The 12986-nt window shown below is 42.1% G+C and overlaps 1 non-coding gene across 1 annotated transcript; it reads right to left on the bottom strand.

Annotated features, from left to right (window-relative positions):
* Nucleotides 1-1826: 1826 nt before the first annotated feature.
* On the bottom strand, nucleotides 1827-1898 carry TRNAS-GGA. Its single transcript has one exon. It is a non-coding gene; the product is annotated as a tRNA-Ser (tRNA).
* Nucleotides 1899-12986: the final 11088 nt, after the last annotated feature.

Consider the following 12986-nt stretch of genomic DNA (forward strand, 5'->3'; position numbering starts at 1 on the left):
CATGCATCTGAGGAATAGAATTAACACTCTTTGTGGAATATTCGTGTGCCGTGCTGTGCTTAGTTGCTTCAGTCATGTCCAAATCTCCGTGACCCCATGGACTGTAGCCCACCAGGCTCCTCTGGCCATGGGGCTTCTCCAGGCAAGAATACTAGAGTGGGTTGCTATGGCCTCCTCCAGGGGATCTTCCCAACCCAGGGATCAAAGCCAGGTCTCCCACACCATGGGCATTGGCCTCCTACAATGGTTTCAAGCCCACAGGTCCTTTCTGTTGATAATGTTGTCAGTCACAGGAAAATTCCCCTAGTGAGATTCTCTGGAGTGTTTTACAAAGGGAATCCTAGATACTTCACAGAATGCTTTCTGATCGTGTTTACTGTATGGTTTCCCTGAAAACCCTGTCCAGAGCTTCTCTGTACTGTAAGCTGGAGGTCTCTCTTCATTCACTGTCCCCCGAGAAATGTGCCTTTTTGTCTCTTTTGTTGAGGTTCCAAGAGAAACTTTTTCCATAGAGAAGTTTTCAAAAATTTTTGGTAGTCAAAAGCTATTTCTGGGTGAGCAACTAGAAGAAATTGCCCTTCTGATGGTGAGTCAGTAAAGTTATCATCATCTCTTTCATTCCCTGAGATTTTAATGTAAGGGCTTGAGAGCCGTAATTCACGTCGTTTGTAGACAGCCCTAGACTACTGTGATTCTCTCCTGTTTGGCGTGCTGCAATCTAACCTCTGTTTTGCCTTCATGTTTGAAGGAGAGCTTCACTGAATACAGAATTGTGTGTTGACACGTACTTTTCTTCCTTTGGCAATTTAAAGATGTTATTCCATTGTCTTGTTTCTGTTGAGAAATTAGATGTCATCCCTCTCATTGTTTCCCTGAATGTAATGTGTATTTTTCTCTGATTACTTTAAGACTTTTCTACATTCATCTGAATGTGATAAACCTTTGTTTGGTGTTCTTTCTTTCTTTTTAAAAAATGTATCCTGTCAGTGGTTTTGAGTTTCTTGGGTTCATGAGTTGTTCTTTTTCATCAAATTTGGAAAATTTTTGCTGTTATTTCTTTATGTACATTTTCTGCTTCAACTAGTTTTCTTCTCTCTTTTTGGGACTCTCATTAAACATATATTGGACCTGATTTTGTCCCTCAAGTTAATATTTTCAGTATTTTTTCTCTTTATGTCTTAATTTGATTAATTTCTATCAACCTGTCTTCGAGTTAACAATTTTTTTTTCTGAAATGTCCATAAACTGTTAAACCCACCCCCAAAATTTTAAAATTTTACGATGTGGTGTTTTACATTGCTAGAATTCTCTTTTGATTGTTTTTATAGCTTTCATTTACTGAGAGTTCCTAGATATTTACTTGTTATATCCATTTTTTCATTTACAGTTATGACCAGGTATATAATATCTGTTTAAAAGTTCTTGTCCCCTAATTCCAACAGCTCTGCCATTTCTGGCATGTTTCAGAGATCTTTTTCTTACTGGCTGTGGGTCACATTTTTCCTTTTTCCCATGGCTGGTAATTTTTGTTGTGTGCTGGATATTGTGGATGCCAAATTGCCGAAATGCAGGGGTTTTGTTGTCTTCTTTTGAAAAATGTTGAGTTTTTTTTGTTGTTGTTGTTGTTCACATGTGTGTTTTTTTCTCGGAGCTTTTGATACTGTCAAGGCATGTTCAAAGGGCTTGGTGAAAGTGAAAATGAAGTTGCTCAGTGCTGAACTGACTCTTTGTGACCCCATGGACTGTAGACTACCAGGCTCCTCCCTCCATGGGATTCTCCAGGCAAGAGTACTGGAGTGAGTTGCCATTTCCGTCTCCAGGGGATCTTCCCGACCCAGGGATCGAACCTGGGTCTCCTGCATTCCAGGCAGACACTTTAACCTCTGAGCCACCAGGGAAACAAAGGGCTTGGTAGGATGAGACAAATGTCTACCTAAATGTGGTCTTTCTGGGATCTCAACTGAATGCCTGGGCTTACTGTCATCTGTCTCCACTCCAGTTGGTCAGAATTCCGTGATATCCCAGTAGTGTGTGACCTCTGTAATCCCCATTCAGCTTGTCAGTTCCCTGTAGCTGTTTCCTGATGCTTCTGCATTTGCAGTTTAACATTTAACCAAAGGAACCTACACAAAAATTTCTGCTGCTTCTCTGCACAGCTTCCTTCTTTCTTGTATCGTTCCTCACCAATTCTAGCTGCCTCAGCAGCCCCCAAAGCTGATATCTGTTTCCTTTCCTTGTAAGACTGCTGCTTTCTCTTTGGGCACCACTTTCCTGTCTCCATTTGAAAATTGCACAGGCAGGAAGCTGAGATGAACGGGGAGCTCATGTCGCATATTTCCTTTCTCTCAAGATCACAGAACTATGTTATCTGTTGCCCAATCCCCAAAAGTCGTTGCTTCATAAACTTGGTCCGGTTTTACAGCTGTTATGACAGGAGGTCTTTTAGTCATTATTCTGCATGGCTAGAGCTGGAGGGCCCACTGTCTTCCTAATCTTTGTTTTCTCAGAGCTTAGAGCAGTGTTTCGAGCCAGGTGCTGGTGTTGGCTGAAGGAGTGCACAGTAATTTTGTTAAGTGACCTGGATAAGGGATTGTGGTGGACTGTTGTATGGACCCCATGTTTCTGGCCTCCTGCACTTGCTTTTCTATGCTGTATTGTATGGGGCTTCATTGTCTTCTCTCTCTGGTTATGAATTGAGGGGTCCAGGGTCCATTTTTGTAAAAAGAAGGCTTAAGTTCCCCATGAATGACTTTTTCTTCCCTGCTTTATGAAACTGACAACCACATTTGTGATGAAACCACTTTTAACCTTTCAGGATTCGCTTTGGGGGACTATGGGGGAAGCACAGGGAAATGTCCAGTGTTTTTCAGTACTATCTTTGTAGCTTCCTTCTTCATTTACCAAAGCCACGGAACACTGCTTAGAGCATCTCTCTGATGCAATCAGAGGCTACTTCTCTGTCTTCCTGAGTAATATGAATGTTTATCTTGGTCCTTCTGGAGCGACTGTTGATTGCTTTACAGTCTTTCAAGTTGATGCTGAACTGTCAAATCTCTATTTAAGCCATTTCCTGGGAGTGACTGTGCAGGAAGTTGGGTTAGAAGATTGCATCAGGTCAGACATGTAAACCTTGGAAGAAAGAAGGGCTCTGAAAGCTGATTCTAGTGCTTATGAGATGTGCAGCAGTTGTCAGTTTTCTTAAGCTCTCTAAGCCTCAGTTTCTTTGTGTGTAAAATGGGAATATGAATGCCTATCTTCTAGGTAGTGTTAAATGAATCAACAAGGGTAAACCACCTCTGTCATGCTTGCCTCAGGGGAGGTTCTCACTGATGGTAGATACCCTTTCCCTCCCCCGCTCTTTCCTTCCTTCTTTCTTCTTTTGGACACTTGGTGGAAGATGGTGGTGCCTCTGAAGTGCTAGTGCTCATGAATATATGGACAGGGAAAATGTCTTTGGGGATTATGGATATTTTTGCTGGGAGGTTCTTTGCTGTAAACATATTTGCCACAGCATTTTTGCTAAAAATATTTTTGCTACATAACTAATTGATTGGAAGACAGCTTTGCCCTGAAAGATAAAATAACTGGCTGACAGTTTGGTTTGACAGGTTGGTTTCAAATGGTCGGAATGAATAGTGTTTTTCTAAGTTAGCCTCGTTAATGGTGCCTTTATCAAGCTGACAGAGCATGGAAGTTTGCCCCCAAGAATTGGTTTCTTGTTTTGAAACACACTATATTGGAGTGAAACAGGTCAAGGGGTTTGAAGGCTCAGAGTTGAACCCACCTTTCCCATGGAATGTCTATCAACAGACATATGACAATACTCCAAGAATAAGCAATAGGCATTCACCAGGCAATACAGAGCTCAGTTACAAATATGCATCCCAGTATTTGAAAATCTCTCTTAACGAAGGAAGAAATTTTAGCCAAAAAGAAAAAATATGACGCTGAATGAGGAGACGAGTCAATAAGCCAAAAAATGTATAATACACGAACAAAGGCTTGGAAGACAACTGTTTAGGTATAACCCACAAAATAAAATTGGTTCCTTGAGCAGTATTGCCATGAGTCTACAGAAATTTTTAACATATTTGAATATTTTATAGTTTGCAATAAAGTCTTTAATTTTTTATTCATTTTTCATGTCTTCATGTTTATGTCATTTAAAATTTTTATTCATTCATTTTCACATTCTGACATTTTAATTTCTAATTTTTTTAAATCAATTTTTTATTGGAATATAATTGTTTTACAATATTGGGTTAGTTTCTACTATCAGTTCAGTTCAGTTCAGTCTCAGCCGTGTCTGACTCTTTGCAACCCCATGAATCACCAGGCCTCCCTGTCCGTCACCAACTCCCGGAGTTCACTCAGACTCACGTCCATCGAGTCGATGATGCCATCCAGCCATCTCATCCTCTGTCATCCCCTTTCCTCCTGCCCCCAGTCTCTCCCAGCATCAGAGTCTTTTCCAATGAGTCCACTCTTCACATGAGGTGGCCAAAGTATTGGAGTTTCAGCTTTAGCATCATTCCTTCCAAAGAAATCCCAGGGCTGATCTCCTTTAGGACGGACTGGTTGGATCTCCTTGCAGTCCAAGGAACTCTCAAGAGTCTTTTCCAACACCACAGTTCAAAAGCATCAGTTCTTCGGCCCTCAGTTTTCTTCACAGTCCAACTCTCACATCCATAATGACCACTGGAAAAACCATAGCCTTGACTAGACGGACCTTTGTTGACAAAGTACTATACAGCAAAATAAATTGGCTATATACATATATATATATATTTCCTCTCTGTTTTGGACTTCCTTGCCATTCAGGTCACCACAGTGCACTAAGCAGAGTTCCCCGTGCTCTATAGTGGATTCTCATTAGTTGTCTATTGTATACATAGTATCAATAGAGTTATGTGGGTCTTCCCTGGTGGTCCAGTGACTGAGAGTCCCTGCTCCCAATGCAGGGGGCCTGTCAGGGAGTCGCATGCTCCCATAATGTGTATGTGTCAATCTCTTCAATCTCCTAATTCCTCGCACCCCACCCCACCCCCATTAGGTCGTTTGTAGATTTGAATTTTTTAAATTTTGTATTGGAGCATAGTTGATTAACAATGTTGTCCAAGTTTTAGGTGTACAGCAGAGTGATTCAGTTATACATACACATGTGTCTGCTCTTTTTCAAGTTCTTTTCCCATTTAGGTTATTACAGAGTACTGAGCAGCATTTCCTGTGCTATACAGTAAGTCCTTGTTGGTTATCTGTTTTTAAATACAGCAGTGTGTTCATGTCAATTCTTAACTCCCAATCTACCTCTGACCCTTCCCCTTGGTAACCATACGTTCTTTAAGTCTGTGAGTTTGTTTCTGTTTTGTAAATAAGTCATTATATCCTTTTAAAGTCCCTCTTTTTTGTTATTTTATCTTTTATGGCAAAATTGCCTTACAACCTGTTAGTAGTTATATGGTAAAAATGCTTGCAGCAAAGATGTCAATGGCAAAGATGCTCACGGTGAAAAGACCAGACAAGGTCTTGGAGACGTGAGAGGTCCCAGTGCATCGGTCCTTACTCTTGTATTCCTGTCTGTATCACACCCACAGGCACTTACAGGGGTTTAATTTGGCTGTGTAGACTTCCAGCGTGGGACATCTCTGGCCCTTTTGCTCAGGGGCCGTACCCTCTAGGGAGGCACTACAGGAGCTGGGAACAGTGTACTGAGAGGTTGATCAGGCTCCATTGGGCCTGACAGTTTCCCCTCTAGGCCTGTTTGCTACTCTATAAAATTGTTATTGTCCTCTGGACCCGATTCTCCTCCCCATGGCACTCTTGACAGAAGAGATACATGCCAGTACTTTTTCTTATGGTTTCAAATTGTATTTCCCAGTGGAAGGACAATAGGGAAAGGTCCCTGGTGCAGGAAGCAAACTCCAGTTGGTATCATTCCTAAAAAAAAAATTGGAAATTCCCCAGGTGATCCAGGTGAAGACTCTGCGCTCTCAATACTAGGGGCCTGGATTCCATCCCTGCTCAGGGAACTAGATCCCACGTGCCACAGCGTAGATCCAGCACAGCCAAATACGTAAATAAATATATATTTTTTTAATGGCAAGAAGGGCCAAGAAGGGTTCTGGATCCATGCCATGGTGCAAGAGAAATGTTTCCCGTCTGAAAGCATGGAATGGAGTGCTAGGGATTGGTGGGGTGGTTGTGACCAGCCATGCCAGAAGAGTCCAAGGTGCAACCCATTTGCTTTTGGCTCAGGGACAGCTGGCAGCTGGCCAGTGCTCAGTCATCTTATTCTTTGCCCCTGCAGGTCCTAGTAATTGGCAGTACTCACTGGATGAGTCATGCTTGCTATCAATCAGTAATTGTGTGTATAGTCATCAGTCCGAATGTTAACTAAATCAAACACACTGAATCAGCCTCTGTGGTTGGATCCCTCTTCTTGGTTCTCTGTCTTCACACCCTGTTTGTTTCCTTTCTGTGATGACTTATCAGGATGTATTGTCATTATTTTATTTCTTTATGGTTCCCCCTTCATAATTTCAATCCAGTAGCTTGGAAAGTTGGTGAGCTCAATAGGCATGTCAATTTCACTCACAGCTCCCAACAGGAGACTGATACATTGAGGGTGCTTATTAAGTGTCAGTTGAAAGAATGAATAACCCAATCTGTAGCTCATCATTTACTCTACCCCATTTCATTATAATTTCTATAACCTGGTTTTCCTTCCTTAAAGGCAGAAGAGAAGAAATACAGAGAGCGTAATCTCTGTATTATGACAGAAGGGCGACTGTCATTTACTGAGCTCTGATAAGAGGCCATACACTTTGATGGGCAAAGTCTCATATTATCTTCATGAGGGAACCTAAGGCAGGCACTGCCCTCCTTCTCATTTTGCAAATGAGGAAAGCCAGGCTCAGCTAGACTAACTCAGCTGTCTGAGGTCTCATAGCTGGAGCGTGGTGGAATTGAGAATGCAACACAGGTCCGTCCAGCTTCAGGGCCCTGCTCTTTGCTTCCTATGTCAGTGTTTCAAAAATTTGGGTTCACTATTGCAAAGTAGAAATAGAGACACAGATGTAAAGAAGAAGCATATAGACACCAACTGGGGAAAAAAGGGAGTGGGGTGAGTTAGGAGATTGGGATGCACATATACACACCACTGGGTGTAAATCAGATGGCTAATGAGAACGGAGTGCGCCGCACAGGGTGCTCTCCTCAGTGTTCTGTGGTGTCCCGGGAAGGGATCCAAAAAAGAGGGGGTTTGTATATGTATAACTGATTCACTTTTCTGTATAGCAAAAACAAACACAACATTGTAAAGCAACTATACTCCAATAAAAAGAAATTTCTGCTTCAACTCTGGCTGCACGTTGGAATTACCTTGAGTAAAAAATACGTTTGATTGTCTTCCATTGTGTGTGCGTGTGCTCAGTCATGTCCGACTCTTTGCAACTGTATGGACTGTAGCCCTCCCGGCTCCTCTGCTCATGGGATTATCCCAGCAAGAATACTGGAGTGGGTTGCCATTTCCTCCTCCAGGGGATCTTCCAGACCCAGGGATCGAACCCATGTCCCCTGTGGCTCCTGCATTGGCAGGTGGATTATTTACTGCTATCACCACCTGGGAAACCTCACCTTCTATTATTTTGATTTAATTAGTCTGTGATATTGCCTGGACATCAGGTTGTTTTTTTTTTTAAATCTAGCCTCATCTCCCACTTCTGCCAATGCGTAGTCAAGATTGAGATTTTTTGCCCTGAAAAGCAAGAGATAAACATAGAGCTGGTCAAGCAGTTTTGCTTGGGGGCAGAACTTCCTGGGAAAGGCTTTAATGATAGTGCATCATGGTCCCCTGGGATAAATGCACAACCTGGAGAGGAGAGGGCTCTGGGTAGGATTTCCCTTTAAAAGCAAGACCTGACTTTACTCATCTGTATTATGAGGATGATCACAATTCTGGCTTGTTTAGCTGTGAACCTAGAATCTTAGGCTGGAAGTGAACCTAGAAACCCAAGCTGGTGAAAGGGCTACCAAACCCAGTGGAAAGTCCGGGGGTGGGTGATGGTGGCGGCAGGGGGAGCAGAGGGGCAGGAAGAGTGCTGTCAAGATGGCACACCACTCACTGACCCTAGAGTGTATGTCTCAGTTCCAGCCACCTTTCCATTTCCTGCCCTGGACAAGTGAAAAGTCCCCATTTGCCAAGTATAACATACTCAAAATATATGGTACATGGGGAATTTTGCTTTCTCTTGGAGAAACCCTCTTCTCTCCCCCAATACACTGAAAAAGGGAAGCTCACTTGAAAGTCAAGCATTATGAGCATAGAATTATTGGGACTTGTTTCTAAATTACAGATGGAAGGGGCTTTAGCTCACTTGATCCTTCTCTATTCACGATTCTCGGGCCTCCCTAGTGGCTTAGACAGTGAAGAATCCCCCTGCATTGCAGGGTTTGATCCCTGGGTTGGGAAGATCCCCTGGAGGAGGGCATGGCAACCCACTCCAGTACTCTTGTCTGGACAGAGGAGCCTGGTGGGTTACAGTACATGGGATTGCAAAGAGTCAGACACGACTGAAGCAACTTAGGATGCACTCACTCATGATTCTCACAGGAGGACATTGAGATTCATAGAAATAACATGGTTTGCCCAAGGTGGCAGAATTTGCTGGCTGACAAACCGGGGCCTGGAACAAAGTTCATTGGCTCTAATCCACTGTGTTTTCTACAATTCCACCCTGAAGCATTATTATTATTGTCATTATCATTGTTGTTATTATTTTGGTGTGTACGGGGGGAGTGGGTAGAAGCAATGTAAACAGGGATGGCAATCAAAGTCTATAACACTTGGTTAGTTTCGCTCTTTGTTCTGAAGTTCCTAGGGATTAGAGTCCTTTTGAGAACAAAAATTATGTTTGGGGAGCGGAATTTGGTTCTCCAGTATTTGTCATCTGGAGACTTTGGTATTATGACTTTTGTGGATGTTTGCCTTTTAATACATTTAGGGCAAATATTTCATTTTTTTCCACAAGTATAAAAAATGGTTTATTCTTATCACTCCCAGCAGTTGAAAGTGAAAGTTGCTCAGTCGTGTCCAACTCTTTGCGACCTCATGGACTCATGAGTCCATGGGATTCTCCAGGCAAGAATACTGGAGTGGGTTGCCATGCCCTCCTCCAGGGGATCTTCCCAACCCAGGGATCGAACCCAGGTCTTTCATGAAGCAGGCAAATTCTTTGACCATCTGAGCCACCAGGGAGAGGGAAATTTTTGAGACTGCGTTTTTGGAGGAGAATTTATCGTCTTCTCCCTCAATGCATGTTTCATTTTACCTACAACTACTAGCTGGAAACAAATGAAATTTCAATGTGACCATTTTTTGACCCACAGAAATGGCAGTTTAATATGGTCCAACCTAATACTGACTGAGCACCAGTGGTGACTCCAGATACTGCTCTGGAAATGGAAAGAGATGAATGAGTTTAACCCCTTCAATTCTGGCTGATTGCTGTTGTCATGAGTGACAATGTGTGGTTTCAAAGATCTGGGTCCAAATTCTGGCTCTATCAAATACTAATATGACTTTCTCTGGTCTTTCTTTCTCCTTTTTTAGGGATGTTTAGTGTGAGCTTAAGCCGCTTAACTACAGAATCCCCTAATTCATGAAAGGAACTCATCATAGTCTGTGCTCTTCTTCCTTTCCTCCATCTGACCAGAGTGGTACAATCTGTTGGGCTTCACAATCAATTTGTCATAAGGTTTATTATAACCTGTGAAAAATCAGTTGCGATTTTGGATTCAAATACATGGAGAACTAGATGCATTTTAAAACTTCAAGAGGTTATCTTTGGACCTTAATCTAGAAAGAAAAATAAATGCACAGATGGACAAAAGAATTGGTCTAATTATTAAAATTCTGTGGCTTTCAATGCCAGTTTATTAAGTTACATCTATTAAATACTTTAACATGTACAACATATCATTCACAGTGATTGAATACATACAGTAGTGCCAGAAGACATGGGATTAGTTAAGAACATACATACAATATGCAGTTTACCTTGGGTTTGTGATGTTTTAACATAAAACATAAAATCAATAAAAGCACATGGGGCTTATCATTAAAACCAAATAAACACCTACATTTGTTTAATCTTTTCACCCCTGAAACAAAAGGGGGGAGATTACATATTTCCTGACTTTACAAATAAAGTCACCTGATGAAGTTCAGCTTCTTTAATTACTCAGCATCGTTGGTCTCCCTCCACCTGAACTCATACGGCATGAGAGTGGGACTCGCCTGTCATATTCTTTGTTGTCTCGACCCTTCAGCATCTAGGTAAGCACTGTCATGTAAGATATGCGCAAGAAAGTAAGTGAGCCATGGATGACATGGAAAGATTACTAGTCTGGGTGTCAGGAGATATGCCTTCTAGCCTCACACTGCTACTTGTTACTGCCTGACATTGGGCCGTTCACATCACCTTTCTGAGTCTGGGTTCCTTCATCCTTAAAATGATATAACTTGGAGCAAATAAACTCTACAGTCCTCTAAAATTCCATGACATGCTCTGTTGGTCACAATCTCAGAGTCATTTGTGTTGGACAGTCTCTGAGAAAGTAGGAAATGGCAACCACTTCTAGGCTGCTGTTGTGTCCGACTCTGTGCGACCCCATAGACGGCAGCCCACCAGGCTCCCCCGTCCCTGGGATTCTCCAGGCACGAACACTGGAGTGGGTTGCCATTTCCTTCTCCAGTGCATGAATGTGAAAAGTGAAAGTGAAGTCGCTCAGTCGTGTCCGACTCTTTATTACCCCATGGACTGCAGCCTACCAGGCTCCTCCGTCCATGGGATTTTCCAGGCAAGAGTAGTGGAGTGGGGTGCCATCACCTTCTCTGACTTCTAGGCTAGAAGCCCTGAAACATTGACAAGGCCTTCCAGGTTCTTAATAATCAAATAAACACACATAAATCAATTTAAAAATGGCCACAAAGATTTGGAAAAGACCTCAGAAATCCTTTGACTCAATTCTTCTCACCTCAATGAAGGAATGGTTTCTACAAAAGCCTTAAGATGAGTCCTTCACTTGAATATCTTCTGGGACTAAACAATCACTCTCTGGGAACATTCTATTCAGGGATAGAAAGTTCATTTGGATATCAAGGCAGAAATGGTGACCCTGTAACTTCAATTTCTTAGCCTTAGTTCTTTTTTCTAGGGAAATAAGAAAGAAATCTCTTCCCCTTTCTACATCACCCCATTGATACTTGATATTTCTCCCGTCTTCCTCTAATTTCTCCTCCAGTTATTAAGAGGAATACTATTTAATAAGAGCACAGGGTAATTGGTGAGCCTAGGATTATGATTCAGGAAGCTGGTATCCCAGCTCTAGATCTGCCATTAGCTCATTGTGTGGTCCTGAATAAGTTCCGAATGGGCTGGTATGGTACTTTTTTCTTAAAATGGGATGATGGAAGAAGGGATGGCAGGGGGCAAATGTGTATCAGAGCTTGGAAAGTTGTAAATATGGTTGTCAGAGTGGGGCAGGGCATAGATGTGACTATTCTGACCCTCACTCTCTCACTGTTGGAGCAAAAGCATTCAGGGGTTAATAGTCCACTGAATTCTTCCCAGGCCCAGCTGCCAACAGGATGTAATAGCTCTTAACATCCAGAATAGTGGTGCATCCTTTAAAAAATTTCTTCTAAAAACGGCAGAATCCTTCCCAGGCTCTGGGTCCTGGGAGAGCGAGAAATCTTGAGGAAAGTGACTTCTACATGTGTTTTGCAAGATGCAGCGTATAAACAGTCCTGACCTAAAGAATGAATCCCCAGTGTCACAATCATGAAAATACGACTGGGAAAGGACTTGGGAAGATACCTGGCAAGAGAAACTTGGCAACAGACGTGGCCTATGCAGTGAGCTAGTTGAACTTTCACACTCCAGAGGGGTTACCAACAACCACAGGGGTGGCATTTCCCCTGGGGCGTGTAGATTTGATTGAAATGGGGCCCAGGGCTCTGGCACGCCCTGTTACTGAACTGAACCAGACACTTTTCAGAAGGTGACAGTGCACCGCTTCATGTCCTACTGTACCTTAGCCAAACAGTTCAAGAGGCTTAGTAGCTTAAGCAAGGTTGTTCTGCCAAATAGATCTAAACCAGGGTCAAAATGCTAGTGACCCCATGCATTTTGATGGCGTTTCCTGTACTGGCTGAGAAACACAGGCTTTTCAAAACATCTGAGTTATCCTTAAAGTTCTAATAGCGTCATTGGTGTTGATGGATTATCTTCTCTAATTCAGGAGATAGTAAAAACCTTTTTCTGTATGTGGCTTAGCTAGTGGATTTTACCATAGAAAGTATCTTTGTTTTCTCCCCTTTTATTTATGGAGAACTGTCCTTGAATAGCTATTTAAAAAACCACTTAGGGTAAGCACAAGTCATTTTGTTAATGATTATCCTTCATCAAATGGTACCCATTTTCATAATGAGAAAATACCCACATGCCTAAAGCTAGCAAATTAATTAGCTAATACAACCAAAATAAATTAAAAGATCTACCGACAGTGGGGGCGCTAAGCAGTTAGAATGAACACATCTGAAGAGAAAATAATTTATCTTTGTATCCCCAGGACAAGTAGGTACTCAGTAAATGTTTGTGGAATTGATTTGAGTTCAGCCTTCTCATAGACTTAGAACCAGTAAAACATTTTCTCCCTAAATTAACTATTTCCCAAAGCACGTAAGCATGTTCCTTTTCCCCTTCTAAATCTTTGAATGCACCCCATTTACTCCTTTTAGGGGACCATCACGAACTTAAAAAGCATTCCCTTACCTCATTTTCACAACTAAGTGTACTAATTTTTGTCATGGAAATAATGCCAAGGAAACAGAAGTTCTGACTTGAGTCCCACTAGCAATGTTTGGCCTACTTAAACAATAAAAGGAATATCAAAGAGGATTTAACAAATTCAGCATTAACAGA

Source organism: Oryx dammah, unplaced genomic scaffold, assembly GCF_014754425.2.
Source record: "Oryx dammah isolate SB20612 unplaced genomic scaffold, SCBI_Odam_1.1 HiC_scaffold_1, whole genome shotgun sequence".
Classification (NCBI taxonomy): Eukaryota; Metazoa; Chordata; class Mammalia; order Artiodactyla; family Bovidae; genus Oryx; species Oryx dammah.